Source organism: Mercenaria mercenaria, unplaced genomic scaffold, assembly GCF_021730395.1.
Source record: "Mercenaria mercenaria strain notata unplaced genomic scaffold, MADL_Memer_1 contig_682, whole genome shotgun sequence".
In the NCBI taxonomy this organism is placed as follows: domain Eukaryota; kingdom Metazoa; phylum Mollusca; class Bivalvia; order Venerida; family Veneridae; genus Mercenaria; species Mercenaria mercenaria.
This window is the reverse complement of record NW_026463573.1, coordinates 25837-53251: the sequence shown is the minus strand read 5'-3', so window position 1 is coordinate 53251 and position 27415 is coordinate 25837. Positions and strand designations below refer to the sequence as shown.

Sequence of the window (27415 nt, the reverse complement as noted above, 5' to 3'; positions counted from 1 at the left end):
GCGGTCAAAAACTAGGTCATTAGGTCTAAAAATAGAAAAACCTTGTGACCTCTCTAGAGGTCATACTTCTGAATGGATCTTCATGAAAATTGGTCAGAATGTTCACCTTGATGATATCTAGGTCAAGTTTGAAACTGGGTCACGTGCCATCAATTACTAGGTCAGTAGGTCAAATAATAAAAAAACCTTGTGACCTCTCTAGAGGCCATATTTTTCATGGGAACTGTATGAAGGTTGGTCTGAATGTTCATCTTGATGATATCTAGGCCAAGTTCGAAACATGGTCAACTGTGGTTAAAAACTAGGTCAGTATGTCTAAAAATAGAAAAACCTTGTGACCTCTCTAGAGGCCATATTTTTCACAAGATCTTCATGAAAGTTGGTCTGAATGTTCACCTTGATGATATCTAGGTCAAGATCGAAACTGGGTCATGTGCCTTCAAAAATTAGGTCAGTAGGTCAAATAATAGAAAAACCTTGTGACATCTCTAGAGGCCATATTTTTCATGGGATCTGTATGAAAGTTGGTCTGAATGTTCATCTTGATGATATCTAGGTCAAGTTTGAAACTGGGTCAGCTGCGGTCAAAAACTAGGTCATTAGGTCTAAAAATAGAAAAACCTTGTGACCTGTCTAGAGGCCATACTTTTGAATGGATGTTCATGAAAATTAGTCAGAATGTTCACCTTGATGATATCTAGGTCAAGTTTGAAACTGGGTCACGTGCCGTCAATAACTAGGTCAGTAGGTCAAATAATGAAAAAACATTGTGACCTCTCTGGAGGCCATATTTTTCATGGGGTCTGTATGAAGGTTGGTCTGAATGTTCATCTTTATGATATCTAGGTCAGGTTCAAAACTGGGTCACATGAGCTCAAAAACTAGGTCACTATGTCAAATAATAAAAAAAAAAACACGTCATACTCAGTTCAAAACTGGGTCATGTTGGGACAGGTGAGCGATTCAGGACCATCATGGTCCTCTTGTTCTGTTTTTCAAGTGGGATGTCTTCCTTGAATGCTGGTTTTTTCAAAATTTTGCAGTTTACATTAATTTCACAGCATTGTTCCAAAATTATTCAATCTAGATGTTAATGTCGGATGAGCGAGCTAGAGCCATCATGGCCCTCTTGTTACATGACATAGCAGGAGTATTCATGTTTTAAAATTTCCTTTCATATTTTCATAAAATGTACAAAAATTCTAATAAAATATTGATTTTAGTATGCAACTGTAGCAGCTTTTTCTTGGGAGCAACATGGCTCTTTTTGTTTCTATAATTATGAATATGGTATTTTGGGCTATATTCATAGACAATACTCCAACACCACTAATTGAGTAAACTCAAACAAATTTGCCTAACGGTCATGTCTTTACTGAGGAAAGATTCCATTTGTATTCATAAAGGTGAGTGACAGTCGAGTCAACTCCCAAGAGTGAGTGACTGTTGAGGGAGGTCCTGGGGACCCTTGAGTGTTTCTCAAGGTCTCATAATATAAGTTTAGATGATAAATTTACAGTATTTAATTAATTTGAAGGTAAGATAACAGTGTCATGTTAAAGCAGAAGGTCATATTTGTGCAAGGTATTTTGGAAAACTATATTATGTTGTTTTTAGCTCACCTGTCACAAAGTGACAAGGTGAGCTCTTGTGATCGCGCCGTGTCCGTCGTCTGTCCGTCCGTGCGTGCGTCCGTCCGTAAACTTTTGCTTATGACCACTCTAGAGGTCACATTTTTCATGGGATCTTTATGAAAGTTGGTCAGAATGTTCATCTTGATGATATCTAGGTCAAGTTCGAAACTGGGTCACGTGCCATCAAAAACTAGGTCAGTAGGTCTAAAAATAGAAAAACCTTGTGACCTCTCTAGAGGCCATATATTTCATAAGATCTTCATGAAAATTGGTCAGAATGTTAACCTTGATGATATCTAGGTCAAGTTCGAAACTGGGTCACGTGCTGTCAAAAACTAGGTCAGTAGGTCAAAAAATAGAAAAACCTTGTGACCTCTCTAAAGGCCATATTTTTCATGGGATCTGTATGAAAGTTGGTCTGAATGTTTATCTTGATGATATCTAGGTCAAGTTCGAAACTGGGTCACGTGCGGTCAAAAACTAGGTCAGTAGGTCTAAAAATAGAAAAACCTTGTGATTTCTCTAGAGGCCATATATTTCATGAGATCTTCATGAAAATTGGTCAGAATGTTCACCTTGATGATATCTAAGTCAGGATCGAAAGTGGGTCACGTGCCTTCAAAAACTACGTCAGTAGGTCAAATAATAGAAAAACCTTGTGACCTCTCTAGAGGCCATATTTTTCATAGGATCTGTATGAAAGTTGGTCTGAATGTTCATCTTGATGATATCTAGGTCAAGTTCGAAACTGGGTCACGTGCTGTCAAAAACTAGGTCAGTAGGTCAAATAATAGAAAAACCTTGTGACCTCTCTAAAGGCCATATTTTTCATGGGATCTGTATGAAAGTTGGTCTGAATGTTCATCTTGATGATATCTAGGTCAAGTTCGAAAGTGGATCACGTGCCTTCCAAAAATAGGTCAGTAGGTCAAATAATAGAAAAACCTTGTGACCTCTCTAAAGGCCATATTTTTCATGGGATCTGTATGAAAATTGGTCTGAATGTTCATCTTGATGATATCTAGGTCAAGTTTGAAACAGGGTCATGTGCGGACAAAAACTAGGTCAGTAGGTCTAAAAATAGTAAAACCTTGTGACCTCTCTACAGGCCATACTTGTGAATGGATCTCCATAAAAATTGGTCAGAATGTTCACCTTGATGATATCTAGGTCAAGTTTGAAACTGGGTCACGTGCCTTATAAAACTAGGTCAGTAGGTCAAATAATAAAAAAACCTTGTGACCTCTCTAGAGGCCATACTTTTCATGGGATCTGTATGAAAGTTGGTCTGAATGTTCATCTTGATGATATCTAGGTCAAGTTTGAAACTGGGTCAACTGCGGTCAAAAACTAGGTCAGTAGGTCTAAAATTATTAAAATCTTTTGACCTCTCTAGACGCCATATTTTTCAATGGATCTTCATGAAAATTGATCTGAATGTTCACCTTGATGATATCTAGGTCAGTTTCGAAACTGGGTCACGTGCGGTCAAAAACTAGGCCAGTAGGTATAAAAGTAGAAAAACCTTGTGACCTCTCTTTTTCATGAGATCTTCATGAAAATTAGTGAGAATGTTCACCTTGATGATATCTAGGTAAAGTTCAAAACAGGGTCACGTACCTTCGAAAACTAGGTCAATAGGTCAAATAATAGAAAAACCTTGTGACCTCTGTAGAGACCATATTTTTCAATGGATCTTCATGAAAATTGGTCAGAATTTATATCTTTATAATATCTAGGTCAAATTCAAAACTGGGTCACATGAGCTCAAAAACTAGGTCAATATGTCAAATAATAGAAAAAACGACGTCATACTCAAAACTGGGTCATGTGGGAAGAGGTGAGCGATTCAGGACCATTATGGTCCTCTTGTTTAATATATGTTTTTTGAGGACGACGAAAACGCAAACAGACCCAACAAATTAAAAGACCGTTTGTTTAATTAATAAAAACAGTTAAAATAGATATACGAAATCAAATATACATCTATGAAACCTAGCCTAACGGGGTTTATCAGTCACTCCCAGAAACACACGTCGTAGTAACAAATATTTACATTTCACAAGCCTAGATATAGGTTAATTCATACTGAAAAATATAAACAATCCGTCAAATTAAATGTCATGAGGAACCTATCATTATTAAATCTCATTGTTTAAATGACAACAGAAACATTTATTTCATAAAAAGATATGAGCCGCGTCATGAGAAAACCAACATAGTGCGTTTGCAGTCTGGTCAAGATCCATGCTGTTCGCTTTCAAAGCCTATTGCAATTAGAGAAACTATATTAGCGAAAAGTATGGACTATGACCAGACTGCGCCGATACGCAGGTTGGTCTGGATCCATGCTGGTCGCCAACGCACTATGTTGGTTTTCTCATTGTGTGGCTCAATTATGTGTTTAGTGATGGAAATTTAAAAAAAAAAGATATATTTGCGGGCTGGCATTCAGAAAACACCAACAATTAATGATAGAAACTGGGAAATAATAAAATTGAGGAACAACATGTCAAACAAAATGGATAGTTTTTTGGCACTGTTCCAAAATTTCCTGGCAATGTTTCAGTTGTTTATAAGTGTTAAAAACTAGAGTTTTCAGATATTAGAAAATACCATAAATGTTGGAAATGGAGATAATTAGTTCGTTGTCCTCATGGAACATCCCGAATTCGTCTTGGCAAATTGTTTCTGTGCTTGATGTTGCTGATACATCTTTTGATTTTGGTGAATTCATAATGGGTGATGGTGTTCTACTGGTGTTAGTTGTAGTGATGATATTTGTGTCGGGATATCAAAGTCGCAGAGAGTGATAGGCAGCTTCTTCTCCTTCTGTGTTTTAGGTGTTAATTTAGTGTACGGTTGACCCGTTTTTCCTAACATTATCCTGAACCTCGGTGTTTTCATAAGAGTTTTTTTGCTGATGTTGGTGACTGCTGGGAAAGTTACCTCCGGTTTTCGTTCTTTCTTGATTGTTATATTCTTGAAATTTTTTTCTGGAGATCCGTGTATTGTTAGCGAGTGTGTTTTCAGGTTGTCCTTTCTTGAATATAATTTATCACACCAGGAACACATGAATTTGACCGTTTTTTCATCGTGACTCTTCTTATGGCTGTATTTTTGGTGTTAAGTTGTGGCTGTGTATCCGCATAAAAATATATCACATAAGTATGAGTAAGGTGGTAAGTAGTTTTCAAGCTTGGTTGCTATATAAATTTTGTCGCTCATCATGTTATCTATTGTACTAAATTTAAGCCCTGAGGCGCTCTGGTTTATAATTTCCTGATCCATACTTCTTCGCAACCTTTTGTTTATATGACGTTCTGTCTGTTGAATTATTCTGACGTCGATATCTCCGGTGTTGTGATTAGCGCTATTAAAATGGCGGGAAACTGGTTTGACGTTGTTTTCTGTTCTGACGTCTGCAAGATGTCCATAAAATCTGTCTTTCAGAGCGTTACCCGTTTGTCCAACGTACAGCTTTCTACATGATTTACACGTGATGAGATAAATTACGCTCATTGTGGAACATGTGTAATGGCCTGATATAGTGAATGTTTCATTAGTTGTTTTGCTTGTAAAATGTGTCTAATTTGCCATATATTTGCAGACGAAACATTTTTTACCGCAATTGTAACTTCCCAGTTGTAGTTTGTGTTTAGTTAGGTCAGACCTAACCAACACATCTCTAACATTTCTGGCCCTTTGTGTCACGGCTAAGATTCTTGTGTTTTTGATGAAGGCTGTTGTAACATTTGACGTTAGGATTGTTAGGTGTGAGTCTAAAATGCGTTGTGCTCTTGGGGTGAATGGATTATTATGTTGTAATTAATGGTATTATTTTTCCGTTGTCTTTTTTATTTTGCTGTTTCGATAGAAGAGTGTACCTGTCTAAATTTCCTGCCTTCTTGATTGCTTTTTGTACTAGATTGGTTGGGTATCCCCTGGCTTTTAAATTTTTGAAGAGGTAGTCTGTGCATTTTTGATAAGCCTGGTCATCACTGCATATACGACATATTCTTACCGCTTGGCTCTATGGAATACTGTTTTTCTGGTGTGTCGGATGGTAACTAGTATAGTGTAAGTACATGTGGGTGTCTGTCGGTTTTGTATATATGGAGGTGTGTAGTTGGCCAGTGCTGTCTTTTGTGATCCGTGTGTCTAGGAAGTTCGCAACGTTGGAATCAACCTCGTGTGTAAACCCTATTGCGTCGTTGAATGCCTTCAAACGGGCCATGAAGGAATTCAATTCCTGTCTACTGTGTGGCCAGATTATGAATATGTCATCTATAAATCTCCACCAGACTAGAGGTTTTATTATTTGTGTTTGTAGGAATCTAGATTCTAGATATCCCATGAACAAGATTGCGTAACTGGGGGCACATTTCGTTCCCATCGTAGTACCTGAGATCTGGTCATAAAATTTGTCATTGAATTTAAAGCATGTTTTCTTCAGAACAAACAACATGAGTCTTAGTATGATCCAAGTTTTTGGTTCTTGGTTCTGACGTTTGTCTAAAGCTTCTTTAAGGGCGGCTATGCCGTCTTTGTGTGGTACGGACGTGTAAAGGGCTGATATATCAATAGTGACTAGGAGTGACTGTTTGGGGATCGGACCTAGATTTTGTAGTTTCCAAATGAAGTCATTGGTGTCTTTAATGTATGACTCTACTGATTGTGCTAGAGGTTTGATATAGTGGTCGACAAACTGAGAGAGTTTTTCCGTGGGGCCATTACATGCTGAGACAGTCGCTCTTCTTGGGTTGTTGGGTTTATGAATTTTAGGTAGAATTTTAGTAAAAGACTGGTGTTCTGCAGTATTTAGGACGTAAGAAATTTATTGATTCTATCGGGAGTAGTTGATATTTTTTCAAATGATCCCTGTGTGATCCTTTACCAACATTATTGAAATTATACCAATTCGTCAAAAAACATGGCTGCCAGGGGGCTTGGTCACTTTTCCCTATATGTATATAATAGAAATTTTAAAAATCTTCTTGTGTGAAATTGCTGGCCCGATTTTAAAATGATTTTACACAAATGGTCCTTGTGTGACCCTCTATCAAGAATGTTCAAATTATTTTGATTCGTCAAAAAACATAGGCGTCAAAGGGCGTGGTTACTTTTCCCTATATATGTATATAGTGGAAACATTAAAAATCTTTTTGTGTGAAACTGCTGGCCCGATTTTAAAATAATCTTACACAAATGGTCCTTGTGTGACCCTTTCCCAAGATTGTTCAAATTATATCGATTCGTCAAAAAACATGGCTGCCAGGGGGCGTGGTCACTTTTCCCTGTATATATATATAGTAGAAACTTAGAAAATCTTCTTGTATAAAACTGTTAACCCAACTTTAAAATAATTTCACACAAATGGTCATTGTGTGACCTTCTACAAATAGTGTTCAAATTTTTTTGGTTTGTTAAAAAAATGGCCGCCAGAGGGCATGGTCATTTTTCATCAACACATCTCCTCCAAAATCACTAAATGGATTTTGATGAAACTTTACACAAATGATCTCTGGGTAGCCCTCTTTTAAAGTTGTTCAAATGGTTCTGGTTCATTGAACATATGGGTATTTTTGTTTAGAAATAGGTTTTCAGCTATCAGACTTTAAAAATCTTTCTCTCTAGAGCTTTGATTTTTGGTATGTGATATAAGGGTGTGACTCTGTACCATAATTGTCCAAATTATTGCCCTAAGGTAAAACATGTCCATGCACCTGTGTGTGACATGTACTTACAAGTACAAAAATGTGTGTGACATGTATATATTATACTTTTATTAGGCTACCAATGAAGAAATCTAACTTTGTACTTGTACCAGTATGTTACACAAACACACTTGAAGCCTTATACACAGGTGAGTGCTTTAGGGTCAATGACCCTCTTGTTTTAGGGGTGGGAGGGGGTGGTCTCTGTGGTCGAGTGGTTAAAGTCGCTAACTTCAAAGCACTTGCCCCTCACTGATGTGGGTTCAAGCCTCACTCGGGGCATTGAATTCTTCATGTGAGAAATGGCTTACAGAAGGCCGGTGGTTCTACCCAGGTTCCTGCTCGAGATGAAATAATGCACGGAGGGGCACCTGGGTCTTTCTCCACCATCAAAGCTGAAAAGTTGCCATATGACCTGTAATTGCATTGGTGTGATGTTAAACACAACAAAACAAAAAAAATGGTGTATTTTTATGTGCATGTCATCAGCAATTTTGAAAACTTTTGATATTATCACCTGATAGTATGAACAAAAATCCTAGGATCACAAATAATGATATTGTTTTTGTCTCACATTTTTGTTCTATTCACACAGATGTTGCCACTGTCATTGGTTAAAGTTTTCTTGCAAGGCCATAATGTCTGTATCTGTTGCATGTGTTGGATTGAGTTTATAATAAATTATGGTCCTTTTATTACACTTAGAATTTGGTTAAAATTTTGGGTGCAACTACCTACAGTCACATCATATATTTGATTGAAAGTGTACCCATGAAACCTACTCACAATTACAAAGTTAGATAACTTTTGATTGAATTTATTGTAAATTATGGCCATTTTTTACTTTGAAAATTTAGTTGAAGTGCATGTTATCTGTCGAGCTGTAATTCAGTAACCTTTATATATTATGGGTTGAAGCTTGCACAAAATTTCATAGTCTTCAAATGGTTTGATGCAAACCTACTTTAATAATCAAGTTGAATAACTGTTGATTGTGCAAATTATGGTACTTTTTAAAACTTTCGATATGTAAGAATGTATGTAAGCTTGCAACTAAGTATTATCAGTGTCATCATCACTGTGGTAATTTCCTGTAGTCAGTTGCACTGTTTTATGGACACCTCTTGACATGCAATAGACTGTCAAAGGATAAGGGTAAACTTGTAACAGACTAAGTACAGATCAATGTAGTTACCCCGTTACTAATCCTAACTATTACGTATTACAATTTCTGTGACATTTTATTACAAGCTAAATTGTAGTACCTTCAATATCAATGTAATTTAAAATGTAATGTCCCATTATGAATGTCATGTCATGTCACAATGTAATTAAGAATGTAATTTGGAATGTAATGTTATATTACGAATGTCATAAATACTGGCAGATGACCCCTTCCTTAAATTTCTTGATGTACAACTTTTACTTTTTATTTTTAGCTCATCTGTCATAGTGACAAGGTGAGCTTTTGTGATCACGCAGCGTCCGTCGTCCGTGCGTGCATGCGTGCGTGCGTCCATAAACTTTTGCTTGTGACCACTCTAGAGGTCACAATTTTTGTGGGATCTTTATAAAAGTTGGTCAGAATGTTCATCTTAATGATATCTAGGTCAGGTTTGAAACTGGGTCATAAGCCCTCAAAAACTAGGTCAGTAGGTCTAAAAATAGAAAAACCTTGTGACCTCTCTAGAGGCCATATATTTCACAAGATCTTCATGAAAATTGGTCAGAATGTTCACCTTGATGATATCTAGGTCAAGTTCGAAACTGGGTCACGTGCGGTCAAAAACTAGGTCAGTAGATCTAAAAATAGAAAAACCTTTGACCTCTCTAGAGGCCATATATTTCACAAGATCTTCATGAAAATTGGTCAGAACGTTCACCTTGATGATATCTAGGTCAAGTTCGAAACTGGGTCACGTGCCTTCGAAAACTAGGTCATTAGGTCAAATAATAGAAAAACCTTGTGACCTCTCTAAAGGCCATATTTTTCATGGGATCTGTATGAAAGTTGGTCTGAATGTTCATCTTGATGATATCTAGGTCAAATTTGAAACTGGGTCATGTGCGGTCAAAAACTAGGTCAGTAGGTCTAAAAATAGAAAAACCTTGTGACCTCTCTAGAGGCCATATATTTCATGAAATCTTCATGAAAATTGGTCAGAATGTTCACCTTGATGATATCTAGGTCAAGTTCGAAAGTGGGTCACGTGCCGTCAAAAACTAGGTCAGTAGGTCAAATAATAGAACCTTGTGACCTCTCTAGAGGCTATATTTTTCATGGGATCTGTATGAAAGTTGGTCTGAATGTTCATCTTGATGATATCTAGGTCAAGTTCGAAAGTGGGTCACGTGCCATGAAAAACTAGGTCAGTAGGTCAAATAATAGAAAAACCTTGTGACCTCTCTAAAGGCCATATTTTTCAATGGATCTTCATGAAAGTTGGTCTGAATGTTCATCTTGATGATATCTAGGTCAGGTTTGAAACAGGGTCATGTGCGGTCAAAAAATAGGTCAGTAGGTCAAATAATGAAAAAACGTGACCTCTCTAGAGGCCATATTTTTCATGGGATCTGTATGAAAGTTGGTCTGAATGTTTATCTTGATGATATATAGGTCAAGTTTGAAACTGGGTCAACTGCGATCAAAAACTAGGTCAGTAGGTCTTGAAATAGAAAAACCTTGTGACCTCTCTAGAGGCCATACCCTTGAATGGATCTTCATGAAAATTGGTCAGAATGTTCACCTTGATGATATCTAGGTCAAGTTTGAAACTGGGTCACATTCCCTAAAAAAGTAGGTCAGCAGGTCAAATAATAAAAAAAACCTTGTGAACCTCTCTAGAGGCCATACTTTTCATGGGATCTGTATGAAAGTTGGTCTGAATGTTCATCTTGATGATATCTAGGTCAAGTTTGAAACTGGGTCAACTGCGGTCAAAAACTAGGTCAGTAGGTCTAAAATTATTAAAATCTTTTGACCTCTCTAGAGGCCATATTTTTCAATGGATCTTCATGAAAATTGATCTGAATGTTCACCTTGATGATATCTAGGTAAAGTTCAAAACAGGGTCACGTACCTTCAAAAACTAGGTCAATAGGTCAAATAATAGAAAAACCTTGTGACCTCTCTAAAGACCATATTTTTCAATGGATCTTCATGAAAATTGGTCAGAATTTTTATCTTGATAATATCTAGGTCAAGTTCAAAACTGGGTCACATGAGCTCAAGAACTAGGTCACTATATCAAATAATAGAAAAAACGACGTCTACTCAAAACTGGGTCATGTGGGAAGAGGTGAGCGATTCAGGACCATCATGGTCCTCTTGTTTACCTTTTATTTTTATGCTTTGAAGTGAATTAAATTCGGACACATTACCACTGGATGAAGTTTTTGATACGCAGTTTAAGAAAAGGAGAGAAAATTGTTACGTAGGTTTAAGGCACTGCCCCAGTAAAATTTCTGAAATGTTCTGATTTTATCCAAACTTTTGTTTCCTTCTGACAGCTGAATGTTAAAGGCAGGTTGATATTATGTATTGTGGCATGGTTTGTTTGAGCAGTATTCTGTACTACTGGCGCACGTTATTTTAATGATAACATGTTTATGTTATTATTGAGAAAAGGGGAATCGGGTAGTGAAACCATTACCTGTGACAAAGTAGTTGTACTACTATTGAATTGTATTGACTATAAAGGAAATCCTTATTTACCAATAAAGACATACGCGACTTTTCCGATAACGTTTTCGTTATCGTTTTCTATTTATATGTAGTGAAACCATAAATTTGAAAATTCATCTGGAAATGCAGTGTTGTTGATGTTTGTGAACTGTACCTGTAATTTCTATATGATTTTTGTGCCCCCCCTCCCCCCCAAAAAAAACAAAACAACACAACATTTAAATTTTACCAATAATTGTGTCAATGCGACATTTAACTCAACAAAACAATTATTTAACAAACCAAAAAGTTTTTTTTTTCACACAGTCATCAAAACTCACAGGATTGTTTTTCAGCACCTGATGTTTTAACTGGGATCTAGCCAGACTAGAGTCATGGCCCTTGACTTGGTCAAAAATTTGCATAGAAAGGGCCTAAAAGTTTGTATCTGAAAAAGGTGTTGGACCTAGGATTATGAAACATCTTATGATTATTATTCAATGTGTGAAGTTTTGCACCTGAGGTTTTGATAGAGATTCGGTACAGTCAGACAAGGATTATGGCCCAGAATGTCTTAGTAAATGATATGCATGAAAGTGCATAAAAGTTTGTGTCACATGTATCTTAAAACATGTTTGACCTAGGGTCATGAAACATAATCGGAATATTATTCAGCATGTGAAATTGTGCACCTGGTGTTTTGTTTGGGCTTTTTTTTTTGTTAGACCAGATTTATGGCCCTTTATCAAGTAAAAATATATGCATAAAGGGCATTCAAGTTTTTATTGCATAATTATGTCTAAGAAGTATTTGGCTTCGAATCATAAAACATAAGGGGTTGTTATATAGTCTATGAAGTTTTGCGCTGGGTGTTTTCTTTGGGATTTCACTCAGCTAGACCAGAGTTATGGTCCTTGACTTAATGAAAAATATACATAAAGTGCTTGAAAGTTTATGTTGCATATACAGTTGAAACTCAGTATCTTGAATTCCAAAGGATCCAGCATTGTACTTTGAGAGAACCAAAATTCAGCTTTAAATGATATTTTGTGCATATGCTTCTGGAACAGGATTTGAAAATATCTTTGAGACAGCCAGAATTTGAGATTGAGATTTCGAGCTTCAACTGAATCTTAAAAACTATTTCACCTGTAGTCATGAAACCATTGTACAGTAACAGGAAGTGGGGCCACCTGTGTCCTGTGGACACATATCTAGTTTTAGTCACCTACTAGTTGAAAACCAGTTTTGGGAACAAGTATTTTGGTTTTCTGTCCATCTGTCCGCTTGTCTGTCCGAGCAAACATTCAGGGTTAGGTACAGAGAGAAAGTAGCTCATAAGCTAACAAAAGAAAATAACAAAAAAATACCCCATAAACCTGAAATGTTAGAAGGTACATCTGTCATGTCCATCTGGTCCATAACTCTGTCATTTCCCATCAAGGGATTTTACTTTTACATGGCACAAATATTCCCCATGATGAGACGACATGTCATACTCAAAACCCGGACCCCTAGCTCAAAGGTCAAGGTCACACTTAGAGGTCAACAGTGCTTTTTTCCTGTCAGGTCTGTAACTCAAATTTAATATAACTTGGCACAAATGCACCTCATAATAAGACAAAAAGTCATGCACAACTTTCAGGCCCCTAGCTCAAAGGTCAAGGTAACAAGTGCTAACATGGCATGAACACCGTCAGTTTAGTGTCCAGTCCAGAACTCTGTCATCTGTCAATGGATTACAATATTACATGACTTAAATGTTCCCCATAATCAGACAGTGTGTCATGTACATCTTCTAGGCCCCTGGCACAAAGGTCAAGGTCACACTTGGAGATCAAAGGTCAATAGGTTTTTTTCATGTCTGGTCCATAACTTTGTCTTGCAAAACAGGATTTTAAATATTAGTTGGCACAAATATTCCCCTAAATGAGACAACGTGTTTTGCACAAAACCCAGGCCCCTATCTCAAAGGTCAAGGTCAGACTTGAAGTACAAAACTCTGGTCTGGTCTGTAACTCGAATCAGGATCCGTAATGGGATTTTGATATTACACAACACAAATGTACCCAATAATAAGACGACATGTCATGCACAACACCCAGACCCCTAGCGCAAAGGTCAAGGTCACACTTGGAGGTCGAATGTCCAATAACTTTTAGCTCCACTATGCAGTGAATAGGGGTGCTATTCTACTCGCCCTGTTGCCAGTGTGAGCTTTTTGGGTTAAAATTTTTCGGCAGCCTTTCTTTTTCTTTGTTACTATTGTTTATATCTTACTGTAACTTAACATTAACATTGTTCAACATGCGAACAAAGTATGCAGGCTGGCCCATTATACCCAAGGTCAAGGTCACCAAGGTGTTATACTTAGGTTATTTTTAGCTTACCTGTCACAAAGTGACAAGGTAAGCTTTTGTGATCAAGTGGCGTCCATCGTCTGTGCGTCTGTGCGTCCGTGCGTGCGTCTGTGTGAAAACTTTTGCTTGTGACCACTCTAGAGGTCACATTTTTCATTGGATCTTTATGAAAATTGGTCAGAATGTTCACCTTGATGATATCTAGGTCAAGTTTGAAACTGGGTCATGTGCGGTCAAAAACTAGGTCAGTAGGTCTAAAAATAGAAAATCCTTGTGGCCTCCCTAGAGGCCATATCTTTCAATGGATCTTCATGAAAATTGGTCAGAATTTTCACCTTGATGATATCTAGGTCAAGTTCGAAACTGGGTCATGTGCGTTCAAAAAAATAGGTCAGTAGGTCTAAAAATGGAAAAACATTGTGACCTCTCTAGAGGTCATACTTTTCAATGGATCTTCATGAAATTTGGTCAGAATGTTCATCTTGATGATTTCTAGATCTATTTCGAAACTGGGTCACGTGCCTTTAAAAACTAGGTCAGCAGGTCTAAAAATAGAAAAACCTTGTGACCTCTCTAGAGGCCATATATATTTCATGAGATCTTCATGAAAATTGGTCAGAATGTTCACCTTGATGATATCTAGGTCAAGTTCAAGGTCAATAAAGGGGCTTTGATTTTACTTGGCACAAAATGTTCTCCCATAATAAGATTACAATGTCAAGCACAATACCCAGACACTATCAGAAAGGTAATGGTCATATGTATAGGTCAAAAGTCATTACGAATAGGTTTTTTGTCCTGTTCAGTCCATAACTCTGTCATCCATTAAGGGATTTCAGTTTTTCTTGGCACAAATGTACCCCATATTGAGACAACATGTCTTACATTAAGTCTAATCCCTAACTCAAAGATGAAGGTCACAGTTGGAGGTTAAAGGTCTGTATGTTTGAGTCGGCTAAACGCTGAAAGCGTTTGACGAGTCCTTGCTATCGCCCGATTTCTCATTCACATTAAATGGCCTCACAACACAGCGAATTGATGTAGTTCCATTAGATTGTCTTTAATTTCAAAGAGTTCATTGATCGGATGAAGTTCAGTTATGTCAATCCCATTTGCTATGACCAATATACGATGTAATCTGTCAAATTTATGAAGTGTAATTGTGCAATATTCGAATAAAGCCACGTATTTTCTTCCGCGGTAACTCATTAAGCATAAACACGCATAACGATTCTGCGGGATTTGGTAATACATTTGCGCATATGATTATGGTGACTAATTTTATGCCCTTTTGTCACAAAATAGCAGATATGATGTTCACAAATTCAAATAAAAACTGCATATTAACTTATTAGCCAAATTATCCATTTGTTACCCTGTCCGTTTCAAAAACTAGCCTTTAGAATCATTGCGCAAATAACAAATTTATTGCGCTGTGCATTTCATGAATTGCGCAGGCTTAACAAGCTTGCGTAACATCCAGCGAAAGACAAAATATAGTTCCAGAACATAGTGCTAGTATTTTATTGAGTCGGGTACCTCTGAAAGCATTGGAATGTCTTATCAAAGAGTTTACCACATCGAAGATTTAAATTATGACAGCTTCATTTTAAATGACCCCAATAAGATATGTGCAGTACGTTAATTCTTCCGCGAGACTTCGCGGATGAATCCTAACTACATTCTGAGCACTTGTCAGCAAACACATGTGACCTGTTTATAACAACGCTTCTACGACTTTGCGTTTGAAAATTTGGACTTCGATTTACTGAAAAAATACTACGAAGATCGGCCAGATAAAAATGATGCAAAATTGCCAGTGGCGAAAATACAAACGTCTATAACTTCGTTCTAAATCGATCGTAACCTTTCTGGAATTTTGACTGGTACGGATAATTTGCTTACGATTCAGGCCGCAAAAAATTGAAACCATCACCCATTCATGATGACACATGGTTGAATTTTGCAGACAGTAAGCGGATAAATTATCGGGAGAAGAAGCTCTTACTGGTTTGTTTAATTACTACTGATTTTGAAAATGATTTTATTCCTTATTTTTCGAGAAATAAACAATCGGCGAAACATTAAATTGTATTTTCTTGTAGTTTTCAAAATCAAAAATAGATCGTCTATGTAAGACTGCTTTGACAAAAGGAAACAACTTTTTTATGAAATGATTTAAATAAGAGGTAATTTCACCGTAAACTTCAATGTCAGGTACTGCCAATTGCTGCTAAACTGTCTTCGTATCATCACAATTTATAAAACATATTGTTGAAACTGGAGATTTTGGCGGTATTAAGAAAAGTGTACGTATCCGGATATAATATTTTTGGTAAATATCGAGCTGTGTTATGAAATTTTAACATTCAAGTAACTGACATGATAGATATTATTGTAACAGAAATGATTCTAGAATTTATTTTTATAACACATACATAGAATCTATATCAGACTTATATTCTAGTCCTGAGGCATGACCTGAAAGTAAAAATATGAAGTGACAGTCATTTATACTTTGGATACTGTAATACTAAAAAGAATCTAGTAGGTAATATTTAGAAATTGAAACATAAAATTTTCAGTTAGAAATCGCACCAAAGGCTGTATCAAGGGTGTACATTTTCAATTTTTTCTTGTGGTGATACCCCAAACCCTACTTGTAGGAGGGGGTATCCTCCCACACCCTCCCCCATATTGCCACTTTACAATTTGATACATTTGCCCTTTTACCACCTGCCACAATGCCCATTTCAAAATCTGACTGCTATTCAAAGGAACACCCCTCCCCACACCCATCCTGCTACCGACCACGTAAAAATGGCTCAAATATTTTTCAGCCCAGTCTGGGCCCGTCTGTCTACATGAATCAAAATGGATAATTGAAAGTGCATGGACTTGGGGACTACTGACATGGTTTTGAAGGGGTTAACAGGTCTGAAATAGAATAAATGATGGTTTTAACTAAAAAAGAACTGCATTTATTAATATCGGTTTTCTTTTCCGAAATTGGTAGCTAGTCCGAGTAACTTCCCTTAGTTTCGAATGCGCAATTTTCCTGTCAGTGTAAACATTCATGACACTATATATTGACACTCAGCGACATTTACATATATTTAAACGCAAAAGTAAGTATACTTTAAATTCACATCACTTATAATATGATTGAACAATACCTAAAGTATGACACAGTTATCACCAGGCCTGTTATCTGTAAAATATCTGAACAGTTCTTTCGTCCATCCGTTACAAATTGTATGTGGCAGTCCGCTCTATAAAATTTCAATATATAAATTGTCATATTCAAATTTTATCATGTGCGAATATATACCAGCCGATAATTGCCTGTTTTGGTAATGCCGGAGGCAAATGTTTACTGGAAAAATATATGTAGTCATGGGCAGTATCTTAGTGTCAGCTGTCAAATTGTAGTTTGTACTTTCAACATTTTTATTTTTGCGAACCACTCTTCAATTTTAGAGAAATATATTGGGTTTAAATACGTGTGTAATCTCAATCAAAGTTTTACTAGGCATCGATTGAATGTCCTTTTCATCTATTGTAACAAAATCTCTGTTCTGTTGGGAAAAAAAAACAACAACAAAAATGAAACTGGTAAACTATACTACCAGTACATCAATCATTAGCCGACTCTCAGGCCCTTCAGGCCTTTGATTTTTTTCCTGTCAGTCTATAAGTCTGTTATCCATTAAGGGATTTTGAAATAACTTGACATAATGATCTCTATAATGAGACAGTATGATATGTGCAATACCCAGACCCCTTGCTCTAAGGTCAAGGTCACCTTTGAAGGTCAAAAGTCAACATTGATCTTTTCCTGTCAGATCTGTAAAGTATTTTGATATACGCTCATGTGTCATTATGGACCCAATGAAAAATTGTTGGTGTATTTTCTTCAGAATTTCTTCTTGTTTATATGAGGTCTTACATTTTTAGCTGGACTATTCGAAGAATAAGTAGAGCTATCCTACTCACCACGGCGTCGGCGTCGGCGTCACACCCTGGTAAGTTTTTCGTACCAGTCCACATTTTGACAAAGTCTTTTGAGATAAAGCTTTGAAACTTTCAACACTTGTTAACCATCACCATGTCCAGTTATAGGCAAGAGTACATAACTCTGTCAAGCATTTTGACTGAATTATGGCCCCTTTTGACTAAGAAATCTTGGTTAAGTTTTTCGTACCAGTCTACATTTTGACAAAGTCTTTTGAGATAAAGCTTTGAAACTTTCAACACTTGTTTACCATCACCATGTACAGTTGTAGGCAAGAGTACATAACTCCATCAAGCATTTTGGTTGAATTATTGCCCCTTTTTGACTTAGAAATCTTGGTTAAGTTTTTCGTACCAGTCTACATTTTGACAAAGTCTTTTGAGATAAAGCTTTGAAACTTTCAACACTTGTTTACCATCACCATGTCCAGTTGTAGGCGGGAGTACATAACTCCATCAAGCATTTTGGTTGAATTATTGCCCCTTTTTGACTTAGAAATCTTGGTTAAGTTTTTCGTACCAGTCTACATTTTGACAAAGTCTTTTGAGATAAAGCTTTGAAACTTTCAACACTTGTTTACCATCACCATGTCCAGTTGTAGGCGGGAGTAGATAACTCCATCAAGCATTTTGGCTGAATTATGGCCCCTTTTGACTTAGAAATCTTGGTTAAGTTTTTCGTACCAGTTTATATTTTGTGTAAAGTGTTTGACATATGGCTTTGAAACTTTTATATCTTGTTCAGTATTATAGCCTCTATCAATAGGCAAGAGTACATAACTCTGTCATCTTTTTTGGCTGAATTATGGCCCTTTTTGAACTTGGAAATTGGTTCTGTTTTCGTATATGTCCATGTTTTGTCAAGACTATTTGACATATGGCTTTTAAACTTTAAACACTTGTTTATCATTATGATTTCCATCTGTAGGCAAGAGTACATAACTCTGACAACTATTTTGGCTGAATTATGTCCCTTTTTGGACTTTGAAATTTTTGTCAAATCTATTTGCACTGTGGCTTTGAAACTTTTAACACTAGTATATCAACATGATTTCCATCTATAGGCAAGTGTACATAACTCTGTGAACTATTTTGACTGAATTATGACCCTTTTTGGACTTGGAAATTAGTTAAATTTTTCATACAAGTCCATATTTTGCCTAGCATATAACTTAACATATTTGCCATCATGGTCACACATTGCCATTTAGTGCAAGACTAATTGAAATCCACATATACAGGAACATTTTTTGTTTAATCCATTTTTTTCTTTTTTCTGAAAATCTATGGAAAGACCCCATTCTTCAATCAATTCTTCGAATAGTCGAGCGCGCTGTCATCTGACAGCTCTTGTTTCTCATATCTTCCAACAATTTCAAACTGAAATGTTATCAAAATGGAAATTAAATACATTGTATGTTTATAGATGTTATAAGCAATCAATAACTGTAAATTTTAAGATTTGCAAATTTTAATATAATATATTGTATATATATTATAGTACAATGTTGTTTATAAATCATTGACAGAATTATCTGATCATTGTGTTATACTGCAGTAGAGAAAATTAGTTGGCCTTGTATTGCTGGTGGTAATACTTAATTCACTTGTTGTTTCTTGTATCCAGCACATCAAAGGAAATAACAATAATTGATAAAACAATAATTTTTTCTGTAGCTTGGTGAATATAACTCATTATTTCATGACTTTTCTCTTATCTTACTGGTCAGCAGCTGGTCCCACGGAGGTCCATATAAAGTAATATTCACCACAAAAGTGATATTTTTGTAAACAAACTGAATGCAGTTGGTTTAATTACATTAGTACATGGTAATATTTTGTACATTTATCTTTTAAAGATGGTTAATCAGATTTTGATCAAATAAGGGATGTGGTCAAAAGTTTTAAAAATTTGGTTTTCCTGTCCCGGTTGCCCAACCATTGGATAGAAATATTTTAGCATATGTATAAATATAGTAAGCTTACTTAGCCAAAGAAATCATATGAATGTAAGAAATTTTGAATTATATTTATCAAATATTTACACTGACAAATATAATTATGTTTAGCTAAAATTCATTAGAAATGCAAGTTTGTAAAAGTATTTTTACCTCCCTTTCTCTAACTTGGTTGCACAACCAGGATAGACTGGAAATATGTGAATTCCAAAGCTATACACTAGCTGTTTTTAAAACTTGCCTTTATTTTCAGATTGTTAAAATATTCCAGTATCTGTCAAATGCAAATGTAAAATTAGAAATTAGTTTGAAATCTAAAGTGATAGTCCACTTTTTAGCTCACCTGAGCACGAAGTTCTCATGGAGAGGTATTGTGATCACGCTGTGTCCGTCGTCCATCGTCAACATTTGTGTTTAAACGATATCTCCTCCAAAACCACTGAATGGATCTTGATGAAACTTGGCCTTGATGTTCCTTGGGTGGTCCTCTACCAAACTTGTTCAAACGGTTCCACTTGGTTGCACATAGGGGCTGCCAGAGCTAAAAATAGAAAAAACTTTAAACGACATCTCCTAAACCAATGGTCCGATTTTAAAATAATTTTACACAAATGGTCCTTGTGTGACCCTCTACCAAGATTGTTCAAATTATTTTGATTCGTTCAAAAACATGGCCGCCAGAGGGCGTGGTCATTTTTCCCTATATGTATATAGAGGAAACTTTAAAAATCTTCTTGTATGAAACTGCTTGTCCAATTTTAGAATAATTTTACACAAATGGTCCTTGTGTGACCCTCTACCAAGATTGTTCAAATTATTTTGATTTGTCAAAAAACATGGCCGCAAGAGGGCATGGTCACTTTTCCCTATATGTATATAGTTGAAACTTTAAAATCTTCTTGTGTGAAACTGCTGGCCCGATTTTAAAATAATTTTACACAAATGGTCCTTGTGTGACCCTCTACCAAGATTGTTCAAATTATTTTGATTCGTCAAAAAACATGGCCGCCAGAGGGGCGTGGTCATTTTTCCCTATATGTATATAGTGGAAACTTTAAAAATCTTTTTTTAGCTCACATGTCACAAAGTGACAAGGTGAGCTTTTGTGATCACGCAGCGTGCATCCTTCTGTCCATGCGTCCATAAACTTTTGCTTGTGACCACTCTAGAGGTCACATTTTTCATGGGATCTTTATGAAAGTTGGTCAGAATGTTCATCTTGATGATATCTAGGTCAAGTTCGAAACTGGGTCACGTGCGGTCCAAAACTAGGTCAGTAGGTCTAAAAATAGAAAAACCTTGTGACCTCTCTAGAGGCCATATTTTTCAATGGATCTTCATGAAAATTGGTCAGAATTTTTATCTTGATGATATCTAGGTCAAGTTCAAAACTGGGTCACTTGAGCTCAAAAACTAGGTCACTATGTCAAATAATAGAAAAAATGATGTCATACTCAGTTCAAAACTGGGTCATGTGGGGACAGGTGAGCGATTCAGGACCATCATGGTCCTCTTGTTTTGTGAAACTGCTAGCCCGATTTTAAAACAATTTTGCACAAATGGTTCTTGTGTGACCCTCTACCAAGATTGTTCAAATTTTTCTGATTCGTCAAAAAACATGGCTGCCAGGGGGTGTGGTAATTTTTCTTCTCTGAATCAATAATAGCTAGAGCCTTGATATTTGGCATGTGATATCAGATTTGTAAAGTGTTCCATAATTGTTCAAATTATTGCCCTAGGTTCAAAAGTGTGTGTGACATGTATATAATATAGGCTTATTAACGTAGAAGAAACCTATCTCTGTAATTATACAAACACACTTGAAGCCTTGTACACAGGTGAGCGCTTTAGGGTCAATGACCCTCTTGTTTTTAATACTTTTGTATTAAAGGGGAGTAATTACAAATTCCATAAAAATAGTAAAACATACATTTCTAAATGGGATCTAACTCAGCGAAATGGATCTTTCTGTTCTTTAATAAATTTCTAACAGAAAATACAGAAATATCATAAAATGTTGCTCAGCTGTGGGGGATTGACCACCTTTAAGATTATCTGAAAAGTTTAAGTTTAAGTAACTGTCTGTAACCATTTTTAGCTCAACTATTTGAAGAATATAGGTAGAGCTATTGGACTCATCTGATTTGTGCCTTCCCACCCGCAAAATCAGTACATTTGATGTATATAAGAAGTATAAATAAAGCTCCCCTCTGGAGTACCAAGTTAGCATTAAAACTGAAGTTGGTGCTTTAAATGTACTTCAGTTTGACGGCAATAACTATGTATTAGCAATCAATAGGAAGAAGTACACTTGAAGGCCCGTCTAAAATATGCTAATTATGCATCAAATGTGCTTCGTCAGGGAAGTATCTTTGAAGCTTCTAATGAAGCACAACTGAAGTCCCAGCTGTAAAAAATATGGAAATTATGCCTCAAATACGCTTCGTTCAGGGAAGCACAACTGAAGTCTCACCCACTAAAGTACATTTGAAGTTCCATCTTAAATAAGTAGCATTATGTGCCTCAAATGTGCTCCATGTAAAGAAGTATCTTTTAAGTATATCAAGAAGCATGGATAAAGTCCCATCTGAAGTACCTTTAAAGCACTATCGAAGTAATTTTAAGCCCCTTGAAGCTGTTATTGAGCATGTACCAGACAAACCTGACTAACAAGCTAAATGTTGACAGACAACAGACAGACAGACATTGAGCGATCACAATAACTCACCTGAGCAATTCACCCGGCTGAAAAAATGCCACGTTTTTCTGTGAAAAACTATGGAAATAATCACTGCGGCTTTTTTGCGGAGTATTCGGACTCCCTTTTCCGTAGTTTTAGCGGAAAATGATAAAGTAGAGACTGCGGAAAAATGTTTCTTCCCTAAGAAAATAACTGCGTAAATCCGCAGATATAAACATGCGGAAAAATTTAGTAGAAATATAGTTTGCGGAAACCTGTGGACATAAAAAAAATGTGCGGAAACCTGCGGACAATGTTTTTGGAAACCTGCGGACATTTGTGCGGAAATTTGTTAATAAGAAACTCGGGTACATAATAAGTGTGTTAATTTTCAGAAGCCTTGAGTTTTGTTTTTTTTGAAGAACACAATAATTACCTTACTTTTGTTGAAATTTTCCCCATCAAATCATACTTCCATTTTCAAATAACAATGCATATTCTGGGCCTTATATGAATGAATGAACTCGATGATAAAAGTCGACAGAACTCTGCAACTGTAAAACAATAAATTTTATTTTGCACTGTCTTGTTAATCACAATTCACAATTCAATTGATTTCCAAATGTCAATTTTTACTTAGTTTTCACTTGGCCCCATCCTTGAAGGTTTCAACATGTTCAACAAGTCCCTGAGACGAAACTGAACAAATGATTCTCCAGTACCAAATTTCTCTTTGATGATTTCTGAAATTAAATCACAATGGATTATTTAAAAGGAAATGAGACTTAAAATTGAGAGAATTAAACAAGAGATCCGCCAAGCAGGACAATGTACATCTGAAGGGTTACATCAGAGGACGGGAGAAAAATTAATAGATCTATTTATAGTAACATAAAAGGGGAGTAAACCTAAAATTTCTGTTGTAAGTGCTTGGCCTCATTTTATTTTCAAGTGTCTTATAGATTTTATTAGAACTGATTAATAGATCCACCATATATGTTGTACCACAGAAAAGTGGTCTCAGTTTTTCCCTACGGCCAATGATAAAAAAGTTACTAAATAAGCTATTTATAGTAACATAAAAGGGAAGTACTAAAAAAAATGTAAGCGAACAAAAGTAAGATCTGCCAAATAAAAACAAGAGCACTGCAATGCAACGCAAATGCAGAGCAATATTCACATAAAACAAAGTCATATGACCTTTGACCCCTAAGTGTGACCTTGACATTGAACTTAGCAATCTGAAACATTCGTTCTGCACATCCTTTCAATGAGTGAACATTTGTGTCAGGTTTCTCTGAAATCCATCAAGGGGCTCAAGAGTTACAGAGCAGAAGGGAAATTGCTAACCAACACACAGACAGACGGACACCAAGGCGATAACATAAAACATTGGGCGTATAAAAAAGAATCAAGATCTTATGGTGATACAAATTGTGTGCAAGTTTGGTTAAAATCAAATCATAAATGAAGCTGCTATTGTGCAGACAAGGTCAAAATTGTCGATTTTGGCCCCTTCAGGAGCCATAACTCTAGAACCCATTATGGGATCTGGCCGGTTCAAGAATGGAACCAAGATCTTTTGGTGACACAAGTTTTGTGCAAGTCTGATTAAATTCAAATCATAAATGAAGCTGCTATTATGCAGACAAGGTCAAAATAGCTAATTCTGGCCCTATCAGGGGCCATAATTCTGGAACCTATTACGGGATCTAGCCGGTTCAAGAAAGGAACCAAGATCTTATGGTGACACAAGTTTTGTGCAAGTTTGGTTAAAATCAAATCATAAAAGAAGCTGCTATTTTGCAGACAATGTCTAAATAGCTAATTTTGGCCCTTCCAGGGGACATAACTCTGGAACCCATTATGGGATCTGGCCGGTTCTAAAAAGGAACCAAGATCTAATGGTGACACAGGTTTCTTGCAAGTTTGGTTAAATTCAAATCATAAATGAAGCTGCTATTATGCAGACAAGGTCAAAATAGCTAATTCTGGCCTTTCAGGGGCCATAACTCTGGAACCCATTATGGGATCTGGCCGGTTCAAGACAGGAATCAAGATCTTATGGTGACACACGTTGTGTGCAAATTTGATTAAATTCAAATCATAAATGAAGCTGCTATTATGCAGACAAGGTCAAAAATAGCTAATTCTGGCCATTTCAGAATCATAAATGAAGCTGCTATTATGCAGACAAGGTCAAAAATAGCTAATTCTGGCCATTTCAGGGACCATAACTCTGCAACCCATAATAGAATCCAGCCAGTTCAAGAAAGGAACCAAGATCTTGGAGTGATACAAGTTGTGTGCAAGTTTGGTAAAAATCAAATCATAAATGATGCTGCTATTGTGCAGACAATAGCTAATTTCGACCCTTTCAGGGGCCATAACTCTAGAGCCTTTTATGGGATCTGGCCGGTTCAAGAAAGGAACTGAGATCTTATGGTGACACATGTTTTGTGCAAGTCTGATTAAATTCAAATCATAAATGAAGCTGCTTATACAAGTTTGATCAACATTGCTTGCAAATTGTGGTCTCTACTGTGTTCACAAAAATATTGTGGACGGACGGACGAAGGGCAATCACAAAAGCTCACCTTGTCACTATGTGACAGGTGAGCTAAAGACAACTCCAATTTGAAATATTTTATCGAAGTTCATTGTCTCAATTCAACAAACTTGGAAAATTTGTTAGAGTGGTCAGTAATTCGAGTCTCAAACAATAGTATAGATTGTGCAGGGAATTTGCGTGAGTTTGAGCCAGGCAAGTTTGATTTACTTTGTCTTTTTAGAACCATGTTTTTTCCCCATAATAGTACTTTAAGTGTTATAAAGTGAAATTTTTGTATAAATCATCTGACAACTGATGATCAAAGACTGACTTACTTTTGTGAATCCGCCTTATGTTATACTAGATGATAAAGTCCTGAACTACAGCTGGCAAAGCTGGCTCATCTAAATTTGAAGTTGGGCAGCTGAACTCTGAAAGCAAAACAAACCAGATTGTCAGGTTTAACATACAAGAGGGCTATGATAGCCTTGTATCTCTCACCAATGTTTAGTTGCAAATTGCGCACTAGACACTCAGTTACGAACAATTGTGCCAAATAACATCAAAATGCCTCAATGCATGAAGTTACAACTCTCGACAAAGTAGTTGTCAGTAGTTGTATCTGAGTGTCACCTATGGCATCTAAGTGTAACCTTGAATTTAGACGTAGGACCTGGTTCTTGTGTATGACACTTCATTTCATGATGGCGAACAATTCTCTTCAAGCACAAAAAAGAAATGCTCCAGACAAAGTAGTCATTCTTGTATCCTGATAGCTCATCATGAACACTTTGCTCTTTCACAGATGAGCTAAAAAAAATACACATGCACTCACCAAGTTCTTGTTTTCAACTTTTATTGCTGCAACAGTCATGTAGTCTGTGTGGAGAGCCGTAAGCTTCTGACAGATGTCTTCTAAGCTCTGTTGCTGCCAATTCTGATGCATCATTTAATTAGCCAAATCTTGGCTCATATATGTGCGACACTTCTGTGCATTCGATCGGGATCTGCAATAATGATTTGATTTATTATTTATACTGAAACTTTGCAAACCTTTTAAAAACGATGTGTCAGACAAAACTTTGATGATACTTTTAATTAACAAGTGTTATATACATCCATGAAACAATAATCTGTTAATCTACCATAACAATGACTACAGGACAAATCACCGTTAAATATATTTCATATGCAATCCATATAATGCCCGAGTTAATTTAATTAAAAATAATGTAGACGTCTTTTTAGTCTACTAAAAAAAAAAAAAACGCAATGGATAGTTTCCATTTTAGCGGGTCCCCATCGACTTTGACTATTTATTTTAGAAGGGTAATGTTAGATACTGCGATGGTGATAAACAACTGACGCTGCAAATGTCAGAAAATTAAAAGCAGCCACTCAGCGACAGTAAGTTTGTCTAGTCACACCTAAAGACTCCATCATCCATGTAAAGATCCAATTCATTTTCTCGCGGGGGTGGGGGGCGGGGTCTTTGGATCCGCTAAAATGGAAACTACCCGGATCCGCCGTGTCAGCGTGACAACATTAACATCATATACCACCACAGCAGAAGCCATGACAGTCTTCCCCGAAAATAATAGATAACAAGATTTTTTTTATAAAATTTAGTTACGACTAGAATCTACGTACCCTGAGTTGTTCCTGGTCGTTAGTTTTTCCACACTAAACATTTTCTCTTGACTTCTTTTCCGACATCAGGCATGTTTTACTTCTGGACAAAAGGCAAAAGATTTCTCGGCTCCAATTTCTCTACGATTATCTTTTGGTCAACGTGATATATACAGACTAAAACTGTCGCAAAACAGTCACAAACATCTTCCTTCTCTCAATCTTTAAAAATGCCGCCAAATAAACCCGACCGCTTTGACAACCAATAGAAATACTTCAAACAATTTGCCCTTGGTCTTATAGCCAATCAAATATGTCATTACAAAAATACAATATTCGTCGATCTCCTGATTGGCTGAGAGACCTTGGTAAACAAACATGGCGGCTACTATGTGATCGAGGATTAATTTTCTCAAGAAAATTGTTTATTTGAAATAAATACAGCCGAACAGGCAGTTAAATGTATGTCGTTTCATTGAAATGTTATAGTTTTACTGTTCTTCATTGTTTTTCTAATGTGAATTGGACAAAAGTCCTAAAACAACGCGTAAAATGTTGTCTTACAGTTCATTCGTCCTCGGTCCCACTCGTTCCCATTTTGACAGTTCGTGTTCAAGTAATAATTTATTCGTAACATTCACGGTTAAAGTTCATGCAAGCTTAATGTTTCATAGACAACTGTTTTCTATGCAATTTAAGTTTATAAATTCAGTTAAAAAGAAATAGAGTGGCATTTTAGTATACTAATAATTCTTCAAATAGTCAGCTAAAAAATAATATATTATGAAGGCCGTAGAACTGAGTGATATATTGTTTCGCATAAGAACGAAAAACTCTGGTTATTCTATGATGAAACAGGCACTTCGGAACTTATTATTTTGATTCTAACACGACAATGTTTTAAAAATATGCAACTACTTTCTATGACTGTGCTATGCATCTTGATGGGATGACGTCATTGCACGCGAATGGTTTATTGTAGAAATTTTAACCAGATATAGATTTTACTCTTCATGAGTAACGTAGGTTATTTGCTGGTTGTGTTAGAATGGATTATTTAAGGAACAAGGATTTTTAATTTACAAAAGCATGCAATTGTTTGAGATACCAATTGATATGTGAATATAACCATTTTGAGCTCACCAGAACACAAAGTGCTCAAGGTAAGCTATTGTGACCAGTCATTGACTGTCGTCCGTCATGCATAA

At 36.3% G+C, this 27415-nt stretch overlaps 1 protein-coding gene and 1 long non-coding RNA gene across 4 annotated transcripts in view; one reads left to right on the top strand and one right to left on the bottom strand.

The window, feature by feature from the left end:
• LOC128554720 (uncharacterized) overlaps positions 1-27415 on the top strand; it is a 52366-nt gene that overhangs the window by 1911 nt on the left and 23040 nt on the right. The window contains exon 1 of one of the 3 annotated variants that reach the window (XM_053536033.1): positions 7477-7500. The exons of the other annotated variants lie outside the window; for them this stretch is intronic. The gene's annotated coding sequence lies outside the window, so the exon portion shown is untranslated. Of the gene's footprint in view, positions 1-7476; positions 7501-27415 lie in introns of those variants that run through there. 3 annotated transcript variants of the gene reach the window in all.
• LOC128554721 (uncharacterized) lies at positions 22619-25633 on the bottom strand. Its single transcript, XR_008369678.1, has 3 exons — positions 25414-25633; positions 24914-25009; positions 22619-22770 (listed from the first exon to the last, which is right to left on the bottom strand). It is a non-coding gene; the product is annotated as an uncharacterized LOC128554721 (long non-coding RNA).